The sequence below is a fragment of the Equus quagga genome, chromosome 7 (genome assembly GCF_021613505.1).
Source record: "Equus quagga isolate Etosha38 chromosome 7, UCLA_HA_Equagga_1.0, whole genome shotgun sequence".
NCBI lineage: Eukaryota > Metazoa > Chordata > Mammalia > Perissodactyla > Equidae > Equus > Equus quagga.
Genome location: NC_060273.1, coordinates 22,174,671 through 22,188,422, shown reverse-complemented (window position 1 = coordinate 22,188,422; position 13,752 = coordinate 22,174,671).

The following is a 13,752-nucleotide window of genomic DNA, read 5'->3' as shown; positions in this document are numbered from 1 at the left end:
ATCCCAGCTAATATCATTAGATACTCAACCCTGGGGAAAAAAAAAGAGGATAGGAACACATTGTTGACAAAGTGTTTTTATCAGACTCGATCTACAATCCAGTTGAGAGGCTGATACATCAGAGATTTAACAATGGACCTTACTGTCTAGCAGGGAGCTTTGCTGGAGAGAAAAACTAAACACAGAGTTGTAGTTTCCGCCCTCTCACCAGTTCAACAGGTGATCCCGAGCAATTCATTTCCTCTAGGCTTGCTTGGTTCCTTTTGTGCTTAGTGAGGAATGCAAATTTAAATACCTGCAGGGCACAGGTTGGAGTGTAAACGAGTGGAGTGGGCCAGTTATAAGGTGTTGGTGGGTAAAGGGGCCTGTGGTGACTTGTGGAGAGTCATTGTGGAGAGCTCATGTTCTGCTGAAGGGATTGCCAATTCTGATTTTTCCAGTGTAGCTGGTGAAACAATTTCTCTTGACAGCTGGAAGCTGATTTGCACTCTCCCTTCAGAAGCCTTGTGTTCCTGGGAGCCTACCTGCCACTATCAGCTAGGCTGCAGTATTGTCCTTTTGAGTATAAAAAGTTTCACAGAACACCAACATCAAAGTCACTCTCTGGTGGATTGAGATAATCATGTCCATAATCATGTCTGAACACATTGTCCAAACCACAGAAGTGACCAAACACAACCTCCTCCCCTACAGTTTGAGTGACTTGCTTCTTTACCAAGTACAGCTTTAGACCCATTCTTTCCTCCTAACTTCTAGATAAGAATAATTAAGATAACCAAAAAGAATTATGCCCACCTCTTGACAGCATCCAACCTAGAGCAAATCTCCCCTTTATTGAACCTTCCTAGAAAATCACCTAATACAAGTCCGAATCCTGTAATAACAATGCGCTTTCTAACATGTGCTTGCTGAGATGCCCAGGATGGGTTCCCCATGGTGTGCAGTTGCCCTTGTTCAACCACAGGTGTATCCCTGGTAGTGTTTGGCTGGAGGACATTGTCAGAAATGGAGCATCCACAGATGAAACCCTCACTGTCTTGGACTGGGACCTTTGACTCTATAATAATGTGTACATCTGAGATCCCTTGTGTCTCTAACTGTTTGAGGTACTATCCTACCCATGGCTGGGATGTAAGGTCTCGCTGAATTGAGCTCTCATGTTTCATTGAGACCTTTTAGCGTTGGGATTATTTTGTTTGTCTTCCTTGTGTGGGGGACTGGAATTGGCCACCCCAAGATATGTCTCTTTGGTATGAGGATTATTTTGGGCCGGTTACTTTTAAAAACTGCAGACAGGAAAGAAACTCTGAAAAGTAGAATTTACTTACCCTTTGTTAAGAGACGTTTACATTTGTAAGGGAACTCTCCATCTGTAAAGGTGTCTCCCTCTGTGTACCAGGAAGAAGGGGGGATGACCTTATCTCTAGAAACTCTTATGAATGTGGAAGGCAAGGACTTAAATCTGCATAATAACCTTACTCTTGTTTACTGTACTTTTCTGGTAATCTCCTGTAACTGACTCCCCCTACCCCCAACATCCTCCTTTGCCTTTAGCTGAGTGTGGTATTTAAGAGGAGAGCTTCAGCCATTCTGGCGAGTTGCTCAGTTTGCCTGAGCCTCTCCCATGTATACATGTTATAAAGCTTTGTTTAATTTTCTCCTGTTATTCTGTCTCATGTGAATTTAATTCATTGTCCGGCCAGAGGGACTCAGAGCGGGTAAAGGAAATGTCTTTCTCTCCTACACTTGGAAGACAGTCCCCCCCAATTTTTTGGTTATCCAACCAGATTTTATTTTTCCTTGGTGAAATTGTTTTCTGGCCTTCTACTGCTTCCTATGCTCTCTCCTTTTGCCTAGTGTCTTGAATGTTGTTTGCCTATAAGAGGAAAAGTCTATATGGAAAGGATGGGTTTGCAGCTCTGAATGTTTAAGGGCATCACAAACCTGTTATTGCCCAATCTCTAGTGGCTGAATACCACTTATCCCTCTAAGAAGTTGGGCATGCCAACCACTTTGGGGTCATGTAACTAGTTAGCATGCTGCAGTCTCATTTGTTATCAGAATTAACCAGACAAATTGCTCTGTGGGGGATCAGAGTTGGCCACCCCAAAATGTGTCTCTTTGCCTTGAGTAATTTTAAGAACAAAAGACTCTGAAAGAAACTTTGACCTTCCCCCTAACTGCCTAAGGATTTAAGATGAAAGGCCTGTCCCAGGACAGACCATCACCATAGACAACTCTGGGTATCGGTAGATTGTGAGATTCCTTGCTAAGCCCATTTTTGTCAAAGTTCTGCCTACCAAACATTTGCTTTTCCATTTCCATGTGAAGTGCCTTCCTCTCCTTTGCAGTTCCAAACCACTACCCCCAACATTCTCCTTTGTCTTTGGCTGAAGACGACATTTAAGGTGGCAGCTTTGGCCGTTCTGGCAAGTTGCTCAGTTTTCCTGAGTTTCTCCCATGTATACATGTTATAAGGCTTTGTTTGATTTTTCTCCTGTTATTCTGTCTCATGTCAGTTTAATTCATAGACAAGCCAGAAGGACCTAGAGGGTAGAGGAATTGTCCTCCTCTGCTACAGCTCCATCAACCAAGAGCCAATAAATCTGGCTTACAACCAGCCCCAGGGGCTGTGAAATTCACATGGTATCCTCAGACCAGTGTCCTTGGGATAAACTTTGGCTTAGGTCACCATTTCAAACCTTTATAAGGACTTCTTCCTGGGTTTTGTCTATGTTTCTGAGAACTGCTTTGTTTCATTTCTTCTGTCCAAATCAGGACATTTTCTCTGGCCTCTGATCAATGACAATTGGCCTTTGGCCAAGTTCTGGAGGTACAAGGTTGCACAGCATCATCCTTATGGATACTCATCTCAACTAAAACTGAGCCAAATAGCTGCTGCTTTCATGTTTTCTCATGATTACACTAACTTGTACCCTTGTCTCTCTGACACAATTTCGCTAGGGACAATTTGAAATTGCAGTGGCCATTTTGGGGGAACTTCTGGCAAGAATAAGATTGTTTATTTAAGAGGTGCCTCAGAACAAAAGGGGAAGAAACTCTCTTGAAGAGATTGTCTTGTTTGTCAAAAAGAGAGATTATTTTGTTTAACATAGGCAATATTTTATTTCTGTATTTTGTAGATTAATAAATGCTGACTTTTTTTTGGGGGGGGGGGAGATTAGCCCTGAGCTAACTGCTTCCAATCCTCCTCTTTTCGCTGAGGAAAACTGCCCCTGAGCTAACATCCGTGCCCATCTTCCTCTACTTTATATGTGGGACTCCTACCACAGCATGGCATGCCAAGTGGTGCCATGTCCGCACCCTGGATCCAAACTGACAAACCCCAGGCCGCCAAAGCAGACTGTGTGCACTTAACCGCTGCACCACTGGGCCAGCTCCAATGCTGGCTTTTTAATTGTATAGCTCTATTAAATTGTCAAGTGCCTGAGTTATTTATTTATTTTTTTACTTATTTTTAGGAAGATTAGCCCTGAGCTAACTGCTGTCAATCCTCCTCCAAAAGAAAAGAAAGATAAGACAGACTGCATCAAAATTTAAAACCTGTGTATCAAAGGACACAATCAACAGAGTGAAAAGGTGACCTATGGAATGGGAGGATATATTTGCAAATCGTATATCCAATAAGGGGTTAACATCTAGAATATATAAAGAACTTCTTCAACTCAACGTAACAATAAACAACCCAATTTTTTAAATGGCCAAAGGACTTGAATAGACATTTCTCCAAGAAGATACACAAATGACCAACACCACATGAAAAGATGCTAAATATCATGAATCATTAGGGAAATGCAAATTAAAGTCACAATAAGATACCACCTCACATCCATTAGGATGAGTACTATCATTTAAAAAAGGAAAATAACAAGCGTTGGCTAGGATGTGGAGAAATTGGAACTGTTGTGCACTGTTGGAAATGTAAAATGGTGCAGCCACTATGGAAAACAGTATGGTGGTTCCTCAAAAAATTAAAAATAGAATTCCCACATGATCCAGCAATTCCACTGCTGGACTACTCACAAGAATTGAAAGTAGGGTCTTGAAGAGATATTTGTGCAACCATGTTCACAGCAGGATATTCACAAAAACCAAAATGCGGAAGCAATTCAAGTTTCCATTGACAGATGAGTGGATAAACAAAATATGGTATATACGCACAATGGAATATTATTCAGCCTTAAAAAGTAAGGACATTCTGACACATGCTATGACATGGATGAACCTTGAGGGCATCGTGCTAAGTGAATTAAGTCAGTCACAACTGACAAACATTGTATGATCTCACTTATATAAGGTATATATCATAGAGACAGAAATAAAATGGTGGTTGTTAGGGGCTTGTGAGAGGCAGCAATGGGGGGTTGTTGTTTAATGGGTGTAGAGTTTCAATTTTGCATGATGAAAAGAGTTCTGGAGATTGGTTGCACAACAAGGCAAATATATTTAACACTACTGAATTGTACACTTAAAAATAGCTAAGCTGGTAAGTTTTATCTTATGTGTATTTTGCCACAATTTTAAAATTTAAAAAGAAAAAAATAAAAAATTTCCAATCAGACTCCATTATCACAGTCTTAGATTTATCCTTATAAGCCTGTCCCAGAAATTAAATCAGCTCAGATGGTAAATTAAGTACCTTCACTCAGACCTGCAAGCTGACAAAAGATAATAAAACAAATATTTATACTGAGGGTAGGTTTATGCTTTGGAAACAGAGATTCTCACTTAGAAAAACAGTGTGGCATTATCTTGTAAAATTGAACACTCACTTGTTCTACCGTGTAGGTCCTGCACCTGCTTGCCCTCCGATCTACTCCTTGTCCTCCCCTGATGTGTTCAGTTTTGTGCCAGGGAGACCACTGCAGGCTATCCATCTTAGTCAGCCATGTCACCTGGCTTCCAATTGGGTTCGCCTGGTGGAAGGCAATGGAGGGAGAATGGAAAGTGAGAGGAAGGGAGAAGCTAGGGTATTTCTCTACTAGCACTCTCCTCCACCCCTGCTCCCATCCCCACATTATGTAGCATCCCCCAGTGATGGCTATAGCTCTCCTGTGGGTCCAGCTCCCACAGGAGAGGCTGGCCATGATTCCAGCTTCTACAGGTGACCCTGGCTCTGGGATCTGGTAACACTAGCCCTTCATTCCTCCAGTCCTGAGAGTGGTAACAGCTTTCTGCTATTAATTTTCAGGTTGCCTCGCTCTCTCCTGTTAGGCTTCTCAGCTATTGGTTACCGTACTATTCAGCAATAAAAAGGAACAAACTATAGATACATGCAACAACTTAGTTGGACCTTGAAGGAGTTATACTGAGTGAAAAAAGCCAATCTCAAAGTGTTCCATACTGTATCATTATATAACATTCTAGAAATTACAAAATTACTGAGCTGAAGAACAGACTGGTGGTTGCCAAAGGTTAAGATAGGGGTCAGGTAGGGAGAGGAGAAGAGCGTGACTATAAAGGGATAATATGAGGGATCTTTGTGGTGAAACAACAATTCTGTATCTTGATTGTGGTGGTGGTTACGCAAATCTACATGTGATAAAATTCTACGTGTGCATAGAACTGTGTATATACACATAAATACAAATGAATGCATGTAAAACTGGTGAAATCTACATAAAGTCTGGATTGTACCACTGTCAATTTCCTGGTTTTGATACTGTACTATGGTTATATAAGATGTTACCATTGGGAGAAATTGGGTACACAGTACCCTTTCTGTACTATTTTTGTAACTTCTTTTGTATCTGCTATTATTTACAAATAAAAATTTTTAAAAATCCAAAGAAAGAAAGAGAGATTCCCTGACATCTACAGGAATCTCTATAAAATGGACCACAAATTAAAAACTTTGAGATGTTTTACTATTATCTAAGGACGTAGCCATAGTCAAAACGGAGTCTAGCAGGAATGCTTCTTGATATTGCCCACAATGGCACAGATAAATGGACAATATTGAACCAACATTGGTGGAGGTAATTTTAGAGGTATTTCTGAGGGTTTTTCCAGTGCATGCCTTGCTTGCCAATGATGTATTCCTGGCAAGACTGTAAAGGTAGGACATGGACAGGAACCAATGCCTCTAGGCCTGTGAATACCTCCAAATGAACTGTGAATATGTTCTGATTATTGTTGCTTATTCTCAGCGTGGATTGAGACTTTCTCTTGCTGGAGAGCTATGGATGTACTGGTTGAAAGGAAATTACTTGATTTTTTAATTCCCAGTGTAGTGGGGGATGGGATCTCAATTTCTTTTTCCAGTAATGGAGACATATTTCACTGATACCATTATTTTTTTTTTCAATTCTGTATAGCTTTACCTATTACTTGAAAAATACACTGTCCATATCATCTGCTATCTTCAGCAAAAATAAAGAGAACTAAAGGAATTAGAAAACTCACAATTAGGGGCTGGCCCCATGGCCGAGTGGTTAAGTTTGCACGCTCCACTGCAGGTGGCCCAGTGTTTCGTTGGTTCGAATCCTGGGCACAGACATGGCACTGCTCATCAAACCACGCTGAGGCAGCGTCCCACATGCCGCAACAGGAAGGACCCACAACGAGGAATATACAACTAGGTACCGGGGGGTTTTGGGGAGAAAAAGGAAAAAATTTAAAAATCTTTAAAAAAAAAAAAGAAAGAAAACTTATAATTATCAAAACTCTCAGAAACCGAAAGTTTTGCCATTGCCCTTGATACAATAATATCAATTCCTTCCAGGACCCACAAGTTATTTTCTTCTGAGTTAATTGCCCCATGCATTTGGGGATTACTTTCAATCCTAGACTGACACCATTATAAACTTATATGACTAATTTTTTCAGGGACTCATATAATACCTCCAGATTTGTCATTAATAGCTACAAACTGAGTTTCCAAAACATCAGCCTAAGCAGCTCTGCATGATCTGGAACCTGGAGATTTGGTTTTCTGGAAAAGAATCCGAAAAAACTGCCCTTGAGCATCTACAAAAAGAACCTTTAACAGATAACTGACACAACAATGAAACTCCAAGTTGCTGATGCTTGCGTTCATATTTCCCAACTAAAAAGACATACATTACTTTCTCCTGAGTACTGAGCATCCAGTCCATTGGGGGACCCCAAACTGAGGATTCTTAGCGATTCTCCGAAGCCGCTGACTGTGGGTATCTTCTGTCCAAGACGATGGAACAAGATGCTAAGTGCACACATGAACAGCTTCTGCGGAAGACAACAGAACAAGACTAATTTTTTGCTTCCTTAATATCCTTTTCCATACCCTTTGTTCTCCTAGAAATCTTGTCTATTATTATCTTTAACACCCTATTTAACTGACTAAAAGTTTTCTTAATATGATCTTCCCTGTCTTCCTATGGTTACTTTTGACCCCTGCAGTCTTCTTTTGCTATTGGAAAAAAATACACTGATGCGTATTTCTCAGACCTTAGCTACTGCTCTGAATTTAACTCATTGCTGGATCTGTTACCTCCCCACCTAATCCTGCCGACAAAATGTAATAGCTCCAAACACTTCAGAAGGTAGTTTTCCTTCTACAAGTCCTTTCTGGCCTTAAGTTTTCCTTACATAATGAATTCCAAAGTTTGACCTTATAAAAATTGGACCTGAACAAAATGCTTCTGCTGAGGTCATTATAACCCTACCAGTAAAACCTAGGTCATCTGGAGTGGGAACTAATCTTGGGGCTATCCTTGCTACAATAGTCAGTTTATTCTCTTCCAAGACACTCCACCCTATTTAAGGAAATGTGTGATTCCACTGAAGGAAACTTTCTACCTCAAGAGTCCAAAAAATTGGCTACTGCTATTGTGATAAATGGTATTTATACTCCCAATACAACCTATGCCTGACTAGGGTCCTGCTTCTTTTACAGACTTCAGGCTTTTACCTGCCTGCTGCACACTAACTTATCCTGTGTATTTGGGGTAACTGTGTAGAGCCTTTTAGTTATTTTAAACTGCCACCTGTCCAGTGAATCATGTTTTCCAGAGAATGATACCCAGAAATCTCCAAAATGAGGCAAGAATAGGCCACTCAGGAAAACTCCGAAGAGGATAACCTACTCCCTTATCATGAATGTTATCTGAGCGACACTTCCTAGAGTAGAGATAATACTACTGGAAAAGGTGATCTGCAAGTTGTCTCTAACCCCAGCAGACCTCAGAAATAACACAAGTTCCACTCAGAAGCCCAACAACCAATTTAAATTTAAATTGATTAGCCAAGGGGAAATTCATGCTTTAGCAAACACTTCTTGCTGCACCTATACAAATACCACAGATCAAGTAGAACAGTTTGTGACTATGCTAAAAGAATAAGTCCCTCCAGTCCCTAAAAAAGACAAGCTGGGCTTTGGGACATGTTTTCATTTCCTAGATTTGCTAATCTCGGCCCCTGTCTTCAGGGCCTATTATAAGGATTAATAACCATTTTGTTTCTGGTCATTTCCTATGATGCAGTTGGCTGACGTTCTCTGTTCAGTCTTAAATGCTATAATGCAACCATCATCATGTTGGAGGACTTGATAACTTATCCTGCACCAAAAGTAGAAGGAGAGACTAACCTTAGTCTAAGTATGGATGTTCTCTTGACAGTGTCCTGATGAGCAAAATCTTGGCAATAGTGAAGAGTTGTATAGCAGATGAATGTTCTGAGGCCTGACTCCATCTGCCCTTGGCCAAGAGGGGAGACTGAGAGAGAGAAAGCAGCCCCTCACAGCCTGAAGCTGGCCTGGAACTATCCTCGAGGCCCTGGTGTCAATAGGAGCTGGTATGACACTTGCAGCTAGACTGATGTTTTCCCTTGATGAGCATAAACAATTTTATAGAACACCAACATCACAGAGACAAGGCTAGTCTGTGACAGTCATGGATCAAGACAAAAACAAGACCACTTTGTCATCATGTATAATCACAGACAAAAACCAGAACATTATCCAAACAACGGAAATGACCAAATGTCTCCATCCTGGCTAATATAAATGACTTCTGCTTCTTTATCAATTATAGCTTTAGTCTTGCTCTTTGTTTTCCCGTCCTTTAGATAAAAATTTTTAGGATACCCAATCATAGAACTATCCCCACTTCCTCACAGCATCCAAACCAGAGCAAAGCCCCTTTCCTTGAATCTTCCCCAGAAACCTAATACAAGCTCGAGATCAAGTCCTATAAGAAGTCATTTCTAACATCCTCTTACTGAGATGCCCCACAGTTTCCCACATTGTCTGGTCTCCCTTATTGCAGTGAGTCAATAAACCCAACTTTCTTCAATTATATGTGTTTTGGGTAGCCTTTAATGGGAAGACATTAACACTGGAATTTTTTTTTTTTACTGAAAGATACTGAGTTTTAAAAAGTTGTCTCAAAACAAGTTTTTTTTTTTTTTTTTTTTGCTGAGGAAGATTTGCCTTGAGCTAACAACTGTTGCCAATCTTCCTCTTTTTTTGCTTGAGGAAGATTTGCCTGGAGCTAATATCTGTGTCAATCTTCCTCTATTTTTGTATGTGGGTCACCACCACAGCATGGCCACTGACAATGGTGTAGGTCTGTATCCGGGAACCAGGCCACCGAAGCAGAGCACACCAAACTTAACAGAGTCCAGCCCCTCAAAGCAAGTTTTAAACACTCTGAAATCATACAGAACAGGTCTGTGGGCTTGATTTGGCCTGACAGCTGACAGTTTCCAACCTTTCAGTTGGATGATCTCCTTCTTGGACATAAAGGTTAATACTATTAGGAATGGTTAACAGCTATTAAGCACCTAAGCTGCACCAGGGATAGAACACATACTTTACGTGTACTATTTTAATTTATGTTCTTTTCTACTTAAGTCATTCAGAACTCTCTGAACTCTATTCAAGCTGTGCCATTTGCAGAGTTGCTTGCTGCATGTTTGACTATAAATGAGGTCAAGTCTCTATTTTACAGGACAATGCTGATGTATATCCATTCCCTTCTTACTGTGAGCCTGTACCCATGAGAACTGTAATCAAGTACAAAATAACACCTCCATGAACAAATCCTCGGGGAATAAAGTCCATTTTCATAAAACTGGCCTGATCACAGAGGAATCTGGGGGACTTTCTGGGCTTCCCAGCATTGTGCTGCCTCCTGACTTTAAGGTGGCTCTGGAGGAGGAGAAGGTGGAGCTGTCTCAGGTATAGGCTTCTTACTGGGAGCTGGGACTTGAGCTAGGCAGAGAAAGTCTATGGGGAAAAATCTTCCAGAGCTGCTTCTCTGGAGCGGAAGACAGAAGGGCCTTGTGTACCAGGTTCCATGGTCTCCAAGGGCTTGACTAGTTCTGTGAGTATATGAATTGAGCCTAGAGTATAGAAGGATTCTAGCATCACCCAGGGTGTTGGCTAGAATATCTTTAAGGACCCTTATAGCTGTGGAATCATAGGAGCAAGGGACCCAATTCTGTGACAGCTACTTTGGCCTGTGCAAATGGAAGGGAATAAGAAAAGCTTGAGGCTAAGTGAGGGAGTTTATATCCAACTAATTCACTTCTCTTTCTGCATCCCTGCCATTTCTCACACAATGTGTCCTTTACTCTAGTCTCCAAAAAGCCCAGGGGCCCTTGCTTTCCTCTGACTGCCTGAGATGAGCCCTGGGAACCCTTATGCCAGCAAACCCCCTGCCTTTCCCCTTTCCTCTGCTCTCTGGGCCAAGGTTTCTGCCTTGTTTCCCTGCATGACAAAACAGTTTGTTTCCTTAGGACTAGAGCTAGCCCTGACCCTTTGGCACCCCAGACTCCCCTGGCCAGTGCTGGTCCTTGGAGTCAAAACTGTCTTCCTATGTTCATAGTGTCAGGCTGGGCCTTGCTGTGGAGGAAGCTGTTTACTCAGAACCCCCATTCTAAATATAGCCACTGAAAGTAATCTCTGGCTGCCTCTCACGTGCTATATGGGTCTTACTAGCCTGAATCAAGATGCTTTGGACACAGTCCAGTGAGCCATGGCCATATCTGTTAAGGAGTGGCTCTATGGCAAAAACAGATTTCTGGTCCAGGTGTCCAGTCCCAGTCATGTCCTCTTACTCACCAGACCATAATTCTAAGATCCCAGATGCCTCTCGGGCCAAGCCACTCATTTTGAAAGAGGTGGCCAAAAAAGACAGATGAAAGACAGACAGACAGACAGACAGACATATGCACACACACACAGACACACAGAGATTGAGGACAGGGAATCCTAAAAAAGATCTGACATTTTTCTATCAATCAATCAATCAATCAGTGACCTAGGGCATATCAGAGGGCTAAATCTCTTCTCCATTCTTGCCCAATATGCACCTTTGAGGCTTCTTTTATTATTTAAAAAAATGTAAATTATTATTGATAAGGTAACATACAATATAAAATAATTCAAACAGTAATTGAATATACAGAGTAAACTAAGTTTCCCCCCACCTTGACTTCTAAGACTCCAGTTCTCTCTCTAGAGGCAGCCACTGTTCAGTTTCTCGTTTATCTTTCCAAAACATTCTATGCATATATAAGCATGTGTGTATCTAATCTCCTCTCTCTCTTAAAACACAAATATTAACATACTATATATGTTTTCCTACATTATAGTGTTCCCACTTGATATATCTTGGAGCTTATACCACGTTTGTACATGTAGATATGTCTCATCCTATTTATCAGCTGCATAGTATTCTATTGTGGATATACTATGATTTGTTTAAGGCCCTACTGATGGAACAATTACGTTTGTTTCTTGTCCTTTGATATTATGAACAATGCTGCAACAAACATCTTTGGAATGCTACTTAGAGTACGTGAATGAGTAAGTTTGTCAGATAAATTCCTAAAAGTAGAATTTCTGGGTCAAAAGTTATGTTCAACTTGACAGATATTTTCACTTTGTCCTTCAGAGAGCTTGGACCAGTTTACACTCCCGTCCATTGTGAGCAGGCCTGTTTTCCCCTACCTTGACCAACAGAGTATTTCCAGACTTTTGATGTTGATGTGGCTTTATTAGTTTATTCATCAAAATAACACATGTATATTATGTGCCAGGCCCTGAGCTGAGCACAACAAAGATAGAAATGAATCAGATAGGTCCTGACCCTTGCCCTCATAATCTAACATGCAAATTACAATATTATTTAGAAAATGCAACAATACCACAAGGTACAAAGGTAGCACAAAGAAGAGAGGGGTTAATTTTATCTGTTTGGGGAAGAGTGGGGATTATTCACACCTGGGGAAAACTTTGTGAAGAAGCTGATATTTGAGGTAAGTTTTGAAGAATTCATTTATTCAGCAAATATGTGTTAAGTACCTGCTATGTGCCAGGCACTGTTCTGGGTCATTACGATATGTTAGTGACAAAATAGAGATTCCTGCCCTTATGAAGCCTATAGCCTAGTAAAGAGAGAGTCAATAAGCAGTAGACGTAATAAATAAGTAAATTATATAGTATGTTACGAGGTGATGGGCACTATGGCAGAATCAAAAGCAGAATAAGGCAAGGAGGATGAGGAATGCCTGTGGTGGAGAAGGATGTGAGTAGTAATTCTAAGTAGGGGAGTCAGGTAGGCCTCATAGAGATGGTGACTTTTGAGCAAAGACTTGAAGAAAGTGAGAGAGTTAGTAAAGCAGATATCTAAGGAAAAATTTTCCAGGCAGTGAGAAGAGCCAACATGTAGGCTCTAGGGTGAGGGTCGGCCTGACATATTTGAAGAGCAGCAAAGAGGCCGGTAGAATGAAGGAGGGGAGGGATAGTGGCAGATAGGGCCAGATTGATGATAGGGAGTGAGAACTTGGAGGGCCTTATAGGCCATTGAGACAACTTTGGATTTTATTTTAGGTAAAATGAGGAGCTGTTGCATGGTTTTAAGCAGAGGAGTAACGTGATCTTACTTCTTTCTTTTTAAGTCACTCGGGCTGCTGTATTTAGAACAGACTGTAGTGGGGGTAAGGGTAGAAACAGAGAGCTCAGTAAGTCAGGTGTGAGATGATGGCAGCTTGGACCACCATGGTAATAGAGGAGGTGGTAAGAAGTGGTTGGATTCTGAATGTTTTTAAGATAGAGTCAAAGAATGGAAAGTGGCGTGAAAGGGGAAGAAAGTAGTTAAAAATGACCTCAAGGTTTTTGGCTAAGCTACTGAAAAAAATGGAGTTGCCATCAACTGTGATAAGTAGGCTGAAGGTAAGGGAAGTTTCAGGGGGAAGGATCAAGAATTCAGTTTTGTATATGTTAAGTTTCTGAGATCTACTGGACATTCAAGTGGAGATGTTAAGTCATTGGTGAAATATATGAATCTGGAGTTTGAGAGAGAGGTCTAGACTAGAAACATAAATTCAGCACATAAATGATGAATAGGAGTTTGTTAGGTAGATGAGGATGGGAGCAATCCAGGTGAAAGAAACAACTTGAGAACAGGCACAAACAACAACTTGTGTTTGAGGAACCATAAATGTTCAGATTTTATTGGAGTTTAAAGTACAAGATGGATTAGAGTGCTGGTTTATAACACTGCAGAGGTCAGCAGGAATACCACTGCCAAGGGCCTGATGGGCCAAATCGAGAAACTTCAACTTTACCATGAAGGCAGTTGGAGATGAATGACCAAACTGGTATTTTAGAATGATCATTCTGCATCTGAGACAAGAAATTCTAGGCAACAAGTTTGGAGACGGTTTGAAGAATCCAAGCAAGAGAGAGACGGAGGGTCTGCACAAAGGCAATGGCAAAAGGAGAGGAAAGAGTGGATTTGAGAA